Source organism: Diceros bicornis, chromosome 22 (genome assembly GCF_020826845.1).
Source record: "Diceros bicornis minor isolate mBicDic1 chromosome 22, mDicBic1.mat.cur, whole genome shotgun sequence".
NCBI lineage: Eukaryota > Metazoa > Chordata > Mammalia > Perissodactyla > Rhinocerotidae > Diceros > Diceros bicornis.
The window spans coordinates 6,374,482-6,391,053 of NC_080761.1; positions in this window are offsets into that span (position 1 = coordinate 6,374,482).

Genomic DNA, 16,572 nt, shown 5'->3' on the forward strand with positions numbered 1-16,572 from the left:
ATTAGATATTCTTACATTGTCTCTAATCCACTCCTCCCCCAACACCAACCCTGAAAAAAGGATATTTCCATCCTTCCTTTCTTCTTCCCTCCCTCCCTCCTTTCCTTTCTTTCATCCTTCCTTTCTTACTTCCTGCTTCTTTTCCTTCCTTCCTTCCTTTCTCTCTCCCTCCCTTCCTTCCTTCTTTCCTTCCTTCCTCCCTTTCTCTCTTTCTTCCACAGCTGAGGCTACCATGCCTCTGAGAAGTTAGGTTACCTACCAAGGTCACAGCTACACCATGAGAGAGCTGTGATTGGCGTCCAGATTTATCTGATTCAAAAACCCATATTCTCTCTTGTATTCTTTGGAAGATATAAAGCTCTGCAGCTTTTTAAAAAACATATGCACATATGCCTGGAAAATGCTTTTAAGAAGATGGACATCTAAATGTAAGCTTTTCTGAAATAGAAAGTTAGAGAAATTCTTTAATGGCTAAACATGAAAACATAAATTACTGGCATTTCTGCATTTGAACTTCTGGGTAATGAATTACAATCGTTATTGGGAACTCACTGAAACAACTGAACTTTAAATAATAGAGATTTTCTATTCTTTTATAGACCACTTATAAATTCATTCACTCAAATATTTATTGAACAAATATTATGTGTGTGGACTCATAATAATTGATGGATTGTTGTCTTGCATCTGGAATACTCTGAGTTGAAACTCTAACAAGGTCTTTGAAAGAAAAATAATCATTTCTGAAAGAAATATCACTTTAAAAGTATAGTATAGCCACATGAGAAGTACTTGGCTGTGAATTTTATCCCTTGCCGTCATGGGTTTGACTAGAAGGCCCAATCAGGGCTGCACAATATGGACCAGTTTCAATGTTCTGGTTACTGCTATTCATTTTGCACTGTTAAGCCACCATCTACAGGGTAGCCAGGAAGCTAGAGAGCTCGAGACATCTAGTCACTAGTCAGTCATTTATATTTTAAAACTTGGTCCAGTCCAGTACCAATTCTGTGATGCAGAGCTTCCTTCCAGTTAGCACAGATGGCACTTGAAAGCAGCTCCTGGAATCTGCTTGTGGCAGAGAAGGGCAAGGTCTTTTCCTCCTCTCTCTCTCACTCTATCTTTCTCTCTCTCTCTCTTCCTCTCTCTGTCTTTCTCTCTCCTTGACTCTCCCTCTCCCTCTCCCTCTCCTTCTCTCCTTCTTTTCCTTCATCCCTCTCTGTCTCAACTCTGTACTCCCTCAGCAATGACCCCACTGAGAGAGCTTCTGTTTCTATTCTTTGCCTTGTGGGAACCTCTCCTTCCTCCCTATCCTTTGATTTCTTTGTTCTAAGTGGCACCTGGATCTCCTTCCCTAGACACTGAGCCTCAAGGCTGAATGGTGGAAAAGTTTGCAAGGGAAGAAAACAAACAAACAGAACAATGCAGACTGCCCAGAAGGAAAATTCACTGGAAGGTGTTTCAAAACCACAATACCCAGCACACTTGCTTTTCCATGTCTTCCCCTTACTCTTGAATTTCAGGAGCATATCCATGTTTTTCACCCATCTTCCCCTAGCACAGTGCCAAGCTTAAAGTAGGCACTCAACGAAAGTTTGCTGAATGAATGAAATTCAGTGTGAAATATCAGTGTGGTCCCAGGTCTTGATGAAAGTGTATGATAAAGGGGAAAAAGGTAAATGGACAGGGCAGAGCTTCCTGCCTTCAATTAAAAAGTACTGAGCACCAACAATGCACCAGGCATTGCTGCTCGGGTCAGCTAGACACAGAAAGGAGTAAGGAATGTTCTCTGTCCTGAGCTGCTTACAGACCAGTGGGAGAGACGATGCACTGAATCGTAGTGGTTTTTTAATTTTAACTTGCCCAAATCTTGTAATAGAGATAAGATGTTATAATGCTTAACAAAGATAATGAGATGGAGACATGCAGGTACCGGACTTTGTGATCAAGAGGAGAAATCCCATCATTAATCCGGGAAATGCAGGGAGGAAGCCTTCTCCCCAGTCACAGTGAAGGTGAGGAAAGCTACGTCTTCAGCATCCACATGTAAGGAACTAACGTGACATGTAGTTTTCTTCACCTGGAATGTTCTACCCAATAGCTGAGCTTGTATCAATTTGTAAGGTTGCTATAAAATTATTGAATGCTCTGTGCACATTTAGAAACATTGAAAAAATCAGTATAAAAAATTTTCACTACTATATAATGTATGGTGATAATTCTCAGTGGAATAATTTGATTTTTCAGAGAATTAAATTTAGAATTAATTAAATCAAGCAGTTTTGCTTCGACTCACTGTTCACTCTGTATACCAATTGATGTTTTCTGGGGACAGGAATAAGTGGTATAACTAGAAATAGCTGCTCCTTGACAAAATTCTATATCTCACGGGAACTGCTATGAGTTTTCCATCTGATGTAAAACTTGGACTCTAAATGGTTTCTCTCCTTTAAAACACAGCAACAAAACAGAAATAGAAGAAAAGTTAGGTGTCAGCATAAAAAAAAAAAAAGGATCCTTAGGTAGTGCTGCCCAGTATAGTAGCTACTGGGCACATGGAGCCATTAAGTACTTGAAATGTGGCTACCCCAAATTGAGATGTACCATAAGCGTAAAACACAGCGGATTTCAAAGACACAATTCCACAGAAAAGGGTAAAATATCTCATTATAATTTTTAATATTGATTACATGTTGAAATGATAATATTTTGGTTATACTGGGTTAAATAAATATATCACTAAATTAATTTCACCTGTTTCTTTTTCCTTTTTTAAATGCGACTACTAGAAAATTTAAAGTTACATATGTAGGTTGCACTATTACTTATTTTGCTGCACTACTTCAGACTGCGATGTTCGGAACATTCCCTTCTTTTTTTTTTAACAAGAACTGGGAAAGTTTTCTATTACCAGCAACTGACTTGCTTTTAAAGAAAATCACAAACACGTGGGAATATAAAAGACACAATTGAGTTTTCTTACGTTTTGCTTTTGTAAGAGAAAGATATCTGAAATGTTATGCTCAACTGATTTTAAAATTAAGAACAGAGAACATGAATATCATTTTTTAAAAAATGGAATAAAGACTCAAAATCCACTTCAATTCCCGTAATCAGCCAAGGGCAGGGAGAGGAGGAGAGAGATGGAAATGGCAGAGAGGGGGCATGCTGAGGGGGAGGAAGAGACTTGTCAGTCATTCCCTCAGAGTATTAATTTTATACACATATTCCTAAAAATCCTGAAGGAGAACAGGTATGCATATGAGACACATATGTCCTTGTACCATACACCAATTATCCATGCTAATCATGGTTATTCAGATGAGTTACCCCAAATTACATACGAGGACCATACCAGTCAAAGTTTACTATAGATTTCCCTCTGTTGAACACCTACTCCTCCAGGAATAACCAAAGACTCCCTCTTTTGAGCAGAGAATGGATTTTTCCAGGCAGGAAAGTTGTTAGTGTGGAAGGAGGAGGGAGAGCTGCCCGGTCAGCACAGCAGGCCGGACTTGATCGTCTCTGTAGCTGCAGGACGCGCACAGAAAGCAATAACTGCGGAAATGGAGTACCAACCTGACTCTCCTTGCTGCAGGTGCCCAGGGAAGACGGCAAGACCACTTGCCACATTTCAGTTCTCTCTGTCAGGAAAGCCCCTCAGCTCCCAGTCTTGGAAAGAGGCCTACTTAGGCACGGAGGGCACTCACACGCTCCAGCTTAGAGCAAAAGAGAGAAGGCTGTGGTCTCAGGCTCCTGGTTCAGCCTTCCTTTCCCATCCACAGGCTCAGCAGTGGGGTCGGGCAATGCTGAGAGCGAGGCAGTGGCTGCCGGCTCTCCCTTGGTGCCCCTACTGCCAGACATTGCCAGCCCACTGCCACAGTGTCCAAAAGCAACTGATAAAAGTTCTTGTCAGAGGCAAGGGGCAAAGGTTTCCACTCTCACCACCAACCCAGAGGCTAGGAAATAACTTACAAAGCATCCGTTTAATTTCAACACTGTTATTGCTGCTATACATAAACAATGCTTTAATTTTAGATAGCCTACAAAGCAAAGTAAAACAAATAACCACAAAAAACAAATAAACCAAGAAGTCATTGACTTTTGAGATGAAATTGACCCACATGGTTTCATTCTAGTTCAAACTTCACTTTTCACGGATGAGAAAGTGGCAGTGGCAGAGGGCTGAGGGACTGTTCCAACCACAGCACTGGCTGGGATGAAATTGCTCTTGGTGTGGCTCCTTTCGTCTCTTAGTGCTCCCTGGGCGCCTCACAGGTGCCCCAAGGTAGTCTGGGCAGAGTGGGAAGGGAGGGAAAGTCTGGAAACCTAGGTCCTTTCTATGAACATTCTTAGTTTCCTGCCCTACAAGTCCCTGCAAGGTTCATGCTACCCTGTAGTTAAACTCATCTGGGGCCCTTCCAGGCCAGCTAACTAACCGTGATCAACCTGTTTTCACTTCCTCTTCTAAGTATATTAACTCCTGCCCACAGCCTGCTACATATTTGCCGCACTGGACTGTGCTTAAGTGTCCTGTGAATTATTATCTTACCCTATGAGTTGGATGCTTAAGCAGAGTCTGCTGAATTGGTTCCCAAACTGTTTATGTCAGTTGTCCTTATTATAACTATCTAATTTAATGAGATGTAACCTCAATCAGTGAAAGATGAATTTAGAAAGAGAATTATCTCTATAAAAATTAAATTAAATGCTTAGAACAGTTAGAGGAGAACTGTAAAGTTTAAGAGAAAAGAAAATCTTAAAAATCTAGAAGGATTCTGTGTAATGATTGTTTCATTGGTTTTCATTTCAGATCTTGCTCCCTTCAAGAAAAAATTAAACCTGGAAATGACAGAATATGTATTATTGTTATGGTCCATATATGAAAGACAATACAGAACTCCCATCAGCTCTCCCCAACTCACAGCATAATCCTTGGTCCTGCATCAAATGTTGGCAAATAAATGTAAATGTATATGCTTTGAATTAAAATAAATTATGCAAAGCATGCATCACTCTTAGTGAGTCTTCATAATAACTGACTTTTCTGATTGACTGATGAATAAACGACAAGCAATAGGATGTATTGGAGTACACGAAGAAGGCATTTGGTTTAAAACTAATTCGGCCTGACCCTTTTTCACCAAAAAGGCCTGAGTGGCATGTTGAGCATGCATTGTACATCTGCTTCAAATGTTTACAATGTCTCAAGGATGAGAACGATGTCCTTAAAGCTAGGGATGTAGCTTCCCCTCATATTGGCATTTCTTTAAGGATAAGCATCTCCTCCCAGAAACTAAGGTTTAATTTCTGACCTGCTGACCACTGACCCGCTATGCTAGCTAAGCATCTCGTGACAGTAGTAACAGAGATATTCCTGTCATATGTGATGTATGTTCTTTGTTCCAAGATGGTACATAACCACTCCATACACCCCACAGAGGAGCCCTTCTTTGGTGCCTTTCCTTCCTTGTGGAAGGAAGCCCCTGGGCTATAGTCCTCAGACTTGGCTCATAACAGACTTACACCAATTTTGATCTCTATGGTTTATTGCTTCGATATGACCTACCATGTATTTGTCATGTAACAAAGATTAGATGAAGGCACTCTTCTAAAAATTAGGAAGGGAGAAGAGCATAGACGTATTTCAAAGAATAAAAGGTTAATATCCTTTGCAACTGCTACATGACTAAAGCAACCACTTTTATTGCCAGAAAACTTCAGAAAATATTTTCCCATACTTGCTTCTCCTTAGGACTTTTAAGAACTGATGACAGAACATAAGTTTTGCTCCCACATATTAAGTGCTTGTTTTCTTGTTCCTTTTTCTCAAGACCAACCTAAGTGCTTGTAACATATGAGCTGTCTGCTAACTGCCAGAGGCAGAGACAGTTCACTTCCAGACCAACCCTCCTGCTATAGCAGCCATGAAAGTTTTCTCTCTTCTCATTTATTTTCTAGTGATCTTATTCTATGACCCTTGTCAAAAGAGTAGTAAAAAATAATAATAATTAGCTGATCACATGGTGCTTGAAGACAGGTTCAGAGACAGTGGCCAATGTATTGCTCCCACTTAGGCTGACTCTGAATCCTGGCCGGAGTTCCCTCATCTTCCCTTATAGGGATCCTTCACATCAGAGGAAAGAAATTATCCTAATTCCAACAGAACGAGGCCCCTGTAGCCCTTCAGTAAGATGCTGTACTTTAAAAAAAAGTCCAACATCCCCTCAAATATATTTTAGAGCTTTACTGAAGTCTCTCAAACTCAGCAGAATATAAAACCTCTCTCTCCTGCCTTCTCGAAGCCCCATTTATCACAACGAGAAAATTGCCCACCTAGTCCCTCTCCCTTCTCACCACTCCCAGTCAAGCACCAACACTCACCCAGGCCTCCCCGGTTCTCTCCCCCACCCTCTTTACTAGCTCTGATTAGGAATCCCTGGTTTTCTTGTCTTTTGGTGACTTTCTATCCTACCCATTGTAAGTCAAGCAAGTCAAGATAGACATCTTTCAACATCTCCCCAAACCACCCATTTCCCTGATCTGCACAACAAGGCTCAGGAATAGACATTATTCCCCTTAGGAGCAGAAAACTGGGAGAGGCTTTTAATGTCTTATGGGAATTGGGATTGATTTCTGTACCATTTACATGAAAGGCACTGAATCTGTCTTATGTTAAACTCTAGTCTCTTAACTCTTGACAACAGTCAAACTAAAATTTTCAGTTTGTGATCTTGAGTAAGTCACATAAGCTCCCTGAATGTGAGTTTCCTCAGCCTTAAATAGAGAATAACCCCTCATAGGTTGTGAAGATTAAATGAGATACTAATTTGCAGAGGCTTTACATTGTAAAAGCACTTTCTCATATAGTGAATCCCTGGAATAGCAAATACAAGCCACCCAAGATGAATTATGACTCATTGAAAGTCATGTTCTGAAACGTTCTCTGAGAAGGTGGGCTCACAGAATTGCACAAAACTGCCCAAATTGAGGTTGATAATTCAGCCTGAACTAGTTTTCAATTGTTAAAGGATAAAATATTTTTTAAAGGTAAAATCATGACTCATATAAATATAAAATGAACACATGACTAAGATTCTTATGTAACTATTAATCAATGAGGGAACTGAAACAGCACATAAAACATTGGCCAGCTTAAACTCGTTTTGCTTCCTTAAAACAGGTTATTGATTAATAAAACCTTGTTCAATAACAGAGATGGCACTCTACATGTGCCAGGCAGGAACCCGTAGCCTCAAGATGACCCCAGAACCAAGAATCTTCAGAAATGTTGCCACAGGAGCCCTTTACGAAGTGAGAAGTCCTTCAATAAGGAAAATCCAGTTTCCAGCAGCCCAAGTAGCTTGATTACCTTATATGGACCGATTTGAGACTAACCAATCAGCTTCTGTCCCTAACTCCTTAAATTTCACCCAAAACCCTAGATCAGGGAGACAGATTTGAGATCCTTGCTTCCTGTCTCCTTGCTTGTCAATCTCACAATAAAACTTTTCTCTTCTCAAAAGCCGGTGCCGTAGTATTGGTTTCCATGCATATTGGGCAGCAAGCCCTTGCTCAGTAACAGAACCAGTAAGATGGTACAACCAGTTTAAAGGAAAAATCTATAGCATGGGCACATACAGCATTGTTAAAGGAATTAAACAAGAGACCATTAGACTGAGGTGGTGCTAACACCTTGGCAACTTACATGAGCAAACTGGAACCTAAGCCAGAGTCAATTCCTATAAATGCCACATAGTTAAGAAATCAAAACTTAACAACCAATCACAGACAAGCAACTAGGCCTTCTCAAATAAGGCAACCACTTAAACTATAGCCAATCAAATAATTTCACTTGCTTTGCTTCTGCATCTTCTCTATAAAAGTCTTTCCCCTAGCTCTTGCTGGTGGAGTGCCCCTAACCACTTTTTGTTGGAATTGTCATTTGCTCAAATAAACTCGTAAATTTTAATATGCCTCAATTTATCTTTTAACAGTTCATAGGCAGTCAGGAACGGCCAAAATGAATCTACACAATAGTTGCAAAACTGGCTTCTTCCGTGGTAGGAAGGTAGGGAGATAAATCAATTATGCATACGCTAGACACAATACAGTCAGTTTTCATTACTTGCTGATTCAGTATTTGTGAATCCACTTACTTGCTAAAATACATGCGTTGGAAAAGTTTCATTCAAGCACAAGTTATAATGCTGTTGGCCATGAATTAAATGTTAATGAAACAACAACATATATTAAAGAAGGTGTCTTTAAACAGAAACACACGTAAAACAAAGTTACGTATTGATTGGTTGATGAAAATATTGTGACCCGAGGCTTACAGGAGCCTAACCCTGTATTTTTCCTAAAAGCAATGGTTCAGTATTCACTAATTCAGTGTTCATGGCAATGTTATAGAACATAACCGCCGTGAATAAGGAGACTTCCTTGTATTTGTCTTTGGACAAGAATCATTTATTTGCATTAGCATCAATTATCTACAGCTTACATAGTTGTAAAATAGCTCAAAGACAATAAGAGACATAGATAACCCGGAAGGGTATGCTAGACGAGACACCAGTAATCTTTTTTGCCCATTTCAAAATCTTTCATGATTTTTTCCTGATATAGGAAAAATCGGTTGTTTCAGTTGTTTCAACTAAGCTAAATAAACAGCGGTGGTCAGACTAAGAAATAAATTCTTTTAAAATTTCCACCTGCCTGCTAAAACCTAATTCTCTAGCATTTAAAAATAACATGACCCTACTGTTGTAGCGCCACATGTATGTACCAGTCATATGAGATGAATGGAGCCAATGCAGTGAAGAGGCATTAGGTGAAGGGAGGTAGGAGGTGGACGTGTAAGTTATCTCATTCAACCCTGGAGCTTCTCAGGGAAGCAGAGAAGATCATCGCCATTTTGCAGAAGAGGAAACATAAACTCTAATAAGATAAATAATGCTAAAGAGGACATAAGTAGATAAATGGATTGAACTAGTTCTTCTAGACCCAAAGCCAGAGTTCTTTCTGCCCCAAACACCCTCTATGTTTTATCCAATATTTGGAAACCACTTGTCTCACCTGTTTGCTCTGGGTTGGTGGTGAAGACTGGAAGGTTGGTTTATAATCTCAGTTTATTATCTCAATGTCTTTACAAAGCTGTATTTATTTGTTGACTTATTTGCCTAGTGTCTTAACTGTTTTTTCTCCTAGAAAGAGCAAAGGAAAGAAGCATTGCTGGGCTTGGCTCTGAGAAGGAAAACAAGCTGCAAGTCTAAAGAATCTAAGAGGTGCTGAGAGAGGCAGCAGCTGAGAGTCTGAGAGCTTAAGTTCTTAACACTCATTTGTGGTTAGATTTTCTTTTTCTGTTTCTGCATTTCCTATCTATAACTGTCTCAGTCATCTTAAGAAGCCAAAGCAAAGGAACACCTTATATAAAACTGCCAATTCCTCTGGCTTTGGGTTAGTGACAGGTGTTCAGTAGTTGAAATAATTACTCAGAAGTTATAACACCAATTTCTCAGTCTCTCAGCTCTCAGTTTTTAGATATCTGGCTGTGGACTCATCAAAACTGTTCTTCTTAAGTCTCTATAGCACTATCTGGCTAGATAGATGATAGACAGATAGGTAGGTAGGTAGATAGATAGATAGATAGATAGATAGATAGATAGATAGAACGAAGAAGCATACAGACATACCTACCTAGATACATAAATACATAAGCCCATTGTTACACAGATAGTAATGTCAAATGGATCCTGAAGTTTGTCTAATTCTCATTTACGTGACACGCATAATACAGAGGACCTGTTTTTGCTGCAAGTATAATCAATAGACTGAACGTTTCATATATAAGAGATACACAAATAGGCCAGTAGTTCTAATTCATCCCAATAAGCACATGGCAAGAAAATGATCCAAGGTGACTGAATACTCAAGGTGACAGAAAATCAATAATTGCATAAAGGAAACCATGGAAAGATTCTATATTTGTATTCTCTTGTATATTTGAATTATTCTGTATTTAGTGTCGTAAAGAAAAATCAAAGGCATCTGCAAATACATTGACAGGATGAAACATGATGCAGTGGCTTTTTTAGTTAGCTAAGCTGGAGCTGGTTTCCCAGAATTACCTTCACTGTCTGGTTCTGGGTTAGAGTTGGCCACAAGAGAAACTTGCACACTATTTGGAAGGTGGCAGTGAAGCAATGGCCGTTACACCCATGAGGTCACGTAGGGTGCCAAGTGCATTCCACATGTGGGTGTTGGTCTGCTGCCTCCCCGTGGTGGCAAGGGGCAGCAGCTGGGCCCCAGATGCTTAGTGGAGAAGACTGCCAGCTTCTTCTTGTAAGTCACCCACATCACTGAGGTTAGAGGTGGGGAGAGAGATGCATGTTACAGTTTGTCCTCATGGATTCCAGTTTGCCCTTGTTCTTTCGCACTTGACAACTAGCTTTTCTTCCCAATTTCAAGTCTTGCTGACATGCAGCCCCTCAGGCCCACCCCAGACACAGAGCAACATCCTCTTAAAAGACTTTGTCACCAGCTCCCACCATTGCAGAGAGTCTGGTCCATATAATAAATCCCTTATTCCATATCACTCTTAGTGGCTCTGCCTCCCCAATTGCACCCTGAATGATACACATGGTTTACTGGGAAGAATGAACTTCAAGTCAGGAATTGGATTCTAGCCCAAGATTTACCACTGCCTAGCTGTGTGTCCTTGACACATCACTCGACTTCTCTGGATCTCTAATTTTGTCAGATTAGATGAACATTAGTGGCAGCTCCAGCTCAAAGTGTGAGGCAGTTAGTAAAACACTACCACAGCATTCATAACTTATTGAGACATTATATTCACTCAGAGTTTGTAAAAAACTAGGAGATTGTTTTAGTCAAATGAGGCTCTGTATCTAAGATCCCTTTTTAAAATTGACTTTGTTCACTGATATAGGAGTATATTTTTGTTGTAATGTTTTAAAATTTTCATTAATATGGGACCAGTGCAAATTATAGAGTGTTACAGGACTAATTACAAAAATCCCCAGTGCATATGTGCCTGTAAAGTGGCCAAGAATATCAATTGTTATAAGAGTTGTGTTGTCCTGAATACCTGTAAATGTCTGAATTGCAAGAATCCTGGGACTGAGACGCAGAATATGTATATGCTCAAATCGGGGTGGGGGGGGGGGGCAGCAGGAGAATGTCCATGAGTCATCTGATAGCTCTCCTTTCTTTGCCCTGCACATTTTTATAGTTTCCCAGGACATTTGTCTCATCATAGCCAGCAGGAACAAGCATTACCCAGGAGCTCTTTCATTCTTATGTATCAAATAGCAGAAATGAAACACAAAGTTGGACTAAAAGCACATGGAAATGACTGTAGGATGGAATAGGGGCCCTCTGACAACTCTTTTCAATAGGATGACAATGGGGTAAATTCTGGCAAGAGTTCCCTCTCCTCCCACAGTGAAAGGTGGCATGTTGAAAACATGGTGATGAGATGATTGGATTTGTCACCACCATCTCTGCACCATGATACATCATCAAAGAAATAACGACGATGTTGATAAGACTTACTCCAATAATACCATCTTGCATTTCTGAGGAACCCGTTTCTGAGCTGCTTTTGTGCCTTTTCCCCTCCATTTAATGACACAGATGTCTACAATCTAAACTCATCTGTGTTTAGAAACATAAGGTTCATTATGAGAATAGAGCACTGATCTCTTCCTGACTGTTCTCCGTCACGAACAATGGCCACATACATAGCCACAGAGCCAGCAGCCCCAGAATTAACTTCCTTGATAGCAGACATATTCTTGGACTTCAAAATTCTACACCAGTAGGAGCAAATTATAGGCTTAAGGGATTTATTTCTTATTACATGAGGAATGCACACACATCGATTCTTTTCCACTAGTGACGGGTCAACAATGGCTTTCATTTAAAACACAAATATCTCATTTAACAGAAAGGATGAGGAGGGGGCAGGGAATAGGGTGTCTAGATAACTCTCCAAGGGGTTGGAGGAGTCCAGGGGGCATCTCTCAGGGGTCTGGTTTCTTACAAAGCAAGAATGAATTACTTTTTATTTCCTAAGTATTTAGTTCAAGAGTTAAGCAAACATTTTGGGTCATCTAATTTGTCGCAGGCATTGGGGCCATTCTTGATGAACTTTTAGTCTTGTGAAGAAGAAAAATTGTTTCCTCATTCATTTTGCTAGTCTCCCTCTGCCATTCATAGCTTAGCTTACAGCATCAGCCGGTGGCCTTTTGTGTTACCAGGAAATGTGGCTAATTTTGATGGTGTAGTTTCCAACAGAATCTGTTGGCAAAGTAACAGAGGGCTCGGAAACCAGGCACAGATGTAGTGAGTGGGAGGGTACGTTCTCCAGGACACCTGGGTTTAGCTCCTCATGAATTCAACAAACAGTTATTGAGTGCCTACTAAATAGAAGGGCCTCCTTATATTCCAGGAAGGCGGACAGAAAAGTAGACAATATCCCATAGTTGTAGGTGTGGTGAAGCAAATATAACAGCGTGGTGTGACCAGATGAATGGGAGGCTAATCTAGCCAGGATAGTCTAGGAAGGCTTCTTTGAGAAAATAACATTTAAGCTGAAAACTGAATGGAAAAAAGGAGCTAGACATACAAAGATCTTAGGGAAAGGTATTCCAGGTAGAGAGAATTGTTCAAAGATCAAAGGCCTTTGATAACACAAAGGGAAGGGCCGTGTGGCTGGGATAGGAATTGGCACTGGAGAGATAAAAGGTCTTATAGGGCCCAGTAGCTCTGGTATGGAATTGTCACTTTAATTTATTTCAGTGTTTCTCAAACCTCAGTGTGCATAAGAATTGCCTAGAGTGTTTATTAAAACACAGATCGCTGAGAGCCCACTCCCCCAGAGATGTCTGGGTGGGGCCTGAGAATCTGCATTTCTCCAATCTCAAATGTTGCCTGTCCACTGACCATACTTAAAAAAAGGCTTTATTGATGTATAATTAACATATCAGGCAATTCACCCATTTAAAGTGTAGAATTCATTTTTAATATTAACAGATATGTGAACCATCACCACAGTCAATTTTAGAACATATTCATCACTGCCAAGAGAAACCTTGTATTCTTTATCTATTATTTTCCTCCCCTCTCCACACCCACCCCTCCCCAGCTCTATGCAATCACAAATGTAGTTTCTATCTCTATAGATTTGGCTATTCTGGACATTTTATGTGAATGAAATCATATAATATGTGGTCTTTTGTGACTAGCTTCTTTCACTTAGCATAATGTCTTCAAGATTTATCCATGTTCTAGCATGTGTCAGAGCTTCCTTCCTTTTTACGGCCAACTAATGTTCCATTGCATGGATACACCACATTTGCTTTTCTATTTGTCTGTTTATGGACATTTGGGTTGTTTCCACCTCCACCGACCGTACTTTAATTGACACTAATCTAGAGGCATTTGGAGGCCACCCAGACCAATTTAAATATTTAAATGACCATTCTGCTTGCTGTATGGACCATGGGCTGCAGAAAGACAGGAGTGGCAACAGTGATGATGGATGGGAGGCTACCGCATTATCAAGGCAAGAGACAATGGTGACCTAAACTGGGGTGAGTGGTAATATTAAAGATGGAGAGCAATGGATGGATTAAGAATGTGTATAGGAGGCAGAATTAATGGGATTTATTAATAGATGGAATATGAGATAGTAGGAGCAAGAAAGAAATCAACATCGTGTCTGAGTTTGGTACTTAAGCCATTGGGAAAATCATGGTGCTGTTAATTGAAATTAGAAAATTGTTTTTAGAGATTTCTGATCTCCCATGGTTGCTATTAGGCCATTAGGAAGGCGTTAATCAAAAAAAAAAATCTCAGCAATAAAAAAAAAAATTGCTGAATATCTGCTAATACTATTTTTTCCTACTACATCGTACATTTGCCAACTGTAAATGTTGCTGTAGGGCCGGCCCCGTGGCTTAGCAGTTAAGTGCGCACGCTCCGCTACTGGCAGCCCAGGTTTGGATCCCGGGTGTGCACCGACGCACCGCTTCTCTGGCCATGCGGAGGCCGCGTCCCACATACAGCAACTAGAAGGATGTGCAACTATGACATACAACTATCTGCTGGGGCTTTGGGGAAAAAAAGGAGGAGGACTGGCAATAGATGTTAGCTCAGTGCTGATCTTCCTCACACACACAAAAAAATGTTGCTGTAATTTGCACTTGCTCTATTACAAATATTCAATTCTGCTATAGAAGGCAAGAAAATCAATGGGATAGATATATGGACAAGCAGCTTATGAGGAATATACGGAATTCATGAGATGTGTTAAATACAGATAAGTTGGTAACCTAGGAGACACGTTATACGTAGACAAAGTGAGGAGAGTGAATGTGTACTAAACAAAGATAGAAAAGGAGGATAGGACCAACAGACAACAAATATTCATTGGATATGTGAGGCTTTGAATATTCATGATGCACTAAATATACCCGGGGCATACAAGGTACTCAGTGTTCATGGGGTCTCACATCAGCCACCCATTAGTGACATCTCTTGCGGCTCCACATGTCCTTTCCCCAAGAAAGGTGGATAAAATCCAAAGCTGTTTATCAGGCTAACTGCCTGATAGCTAGTATCCTCCAGTAAAGCGAGCATGTACTGTTGGCTCTAGGATCCTTCCATTCATTGAGACCCCTTACTGAAGCCCCAACTCTGGTCCTCAGAACGTGGCTGTTATGGAAAGGCTGATGCAGCAAAGAGGAAGAGAGAGACAGGATGTATGGACATCGCATAACAGAGGATTCTGGGAGTGTGTTCTTCTACCCCTTATTGTAACTGTGTTAATTTCTTACCCTGTCTCTTTCTTTTTGCTTCTGGCTGTATATTTTAAATTGACTTAATAAATCGAGTGATTCAATGATGTTAATTTGGTCTCCATTTCCTCGTGTGTCTGCTGGAATAGCTGCCTGAGGATCTATTTGGAGATCACCATTGTGTCCAGGAAATTTCCCATGTGAAGTTATAAACTGTCACATATCAGAGCCAAGAGAAGAAGGCTTTCTCCCAGGGATCCAGGGATTAGCACGGCATGGATAATCTTTTCAGTGTATCAACCCTGTGAATTAGACACCAGTGCTAACTTTAAGACAGGATTTCCTATTTCTCTCATATATACCCAGCAGTGACTTTTCGTTTGAGGCCAGCTAATCTGAAATCGAATGCTTATTTAATATTCGACTGCATTCCTTATCCCATGAAGTACCTCAGTGAACATCTACACAGACAAGGTAACTACAGCTTCAACAATGCCAGTGAGAACTGAAGTTAAGGGTTTAACACAACTGTGACAACTACAGGTAAGTGCTGAATTCAGGAAACAAAAACAACTGATAATCAAACTTAGTCGGAAAGTTGAAAGTAAATTTCCAAGGAAGTCTTTCTCCTTACAAAGGCCCGATACCCCGAAGAGGAGACTGGCCTGGAGGTCTAGGGCCAACCGTGTGGCCTGCCTTGTCCCCCCGCCACCACCCTTGCAATTCTCCTTGCGAATGTGTGGGTAAAATTTTACAAAATACAAGATTTAACCTTATGTTACATGCCTACAAAAACCTGTAGAAACCCCAAACCAAAATGTGTCCATTACAATTATGATAGATAAATACTAGTAAACTGGCTGGAAAATAGTTCAGCAGAGGAAAGGAAGAAGTCAGAGAATTCAAGAAAGGAAAAAAACGTTATCCAGAGATGAGAGACCCTTGGCACTTAAAATCAATTTTTCCGTTTGGAATCCCATTCTCCCACTGTGGAATCTGAGAGCTAACACTTCTGAGAAGAACCAAGGTTGGAAAGCAAGGAGACGGGAAAGTTTTCCATTCCAAGTTCCCACCTTTCAAATCGATTTCCATTTCTTCATTTGGCATAGCCAGTATTGGATCTGCCTCCACGTCCATCTGGGGGAACCATCTGGCTGAAACAGCAGGATTAGCAAATTCTTCCCAGATTAGTTATGTTATATTACATTATATATGGCAATGTGTCCATGTTTTTAAGAAAAATAAAAAAAGGAGACCAGGAAATAAAGACAAGTCCTTTATAACAGTGGTCACACTGACTTTTACTGATGAGTAAGTTTCTATGTTCTTTTACATGTCATCTTACTATTCCATCCTCACCACAGGCCTGTTTGGAAGGTAAAGTGAGATTATGTATCTTGCCAGGAGCTCATATCTGAGCGATGCTTGCACCATGCTTTTATCCACAAGCAGAGCTCATCTTGCCTACTCATACCTTTCTCATGATCTGCTCAACTTTGCTGGCTGGGTACACCGATGTCACCTGACACAGTGCAGGGACAGCCAACAGTACACCTACCTTCCCGCATGCAGAGACCACAGGGCTACCATGTGTGTCTCAGCAGGAAGAGTGAATAACGTTGGCAATGAGAGCCAACCATCCAGGACAACAGTCACTTCCCTCTTGAACATTGGGACCCTGGGTGCCTGAGCAGCAATTAGTCTGAGAAACAATATGCCTCCCACTCCACAGATGTGCACAAGCTGT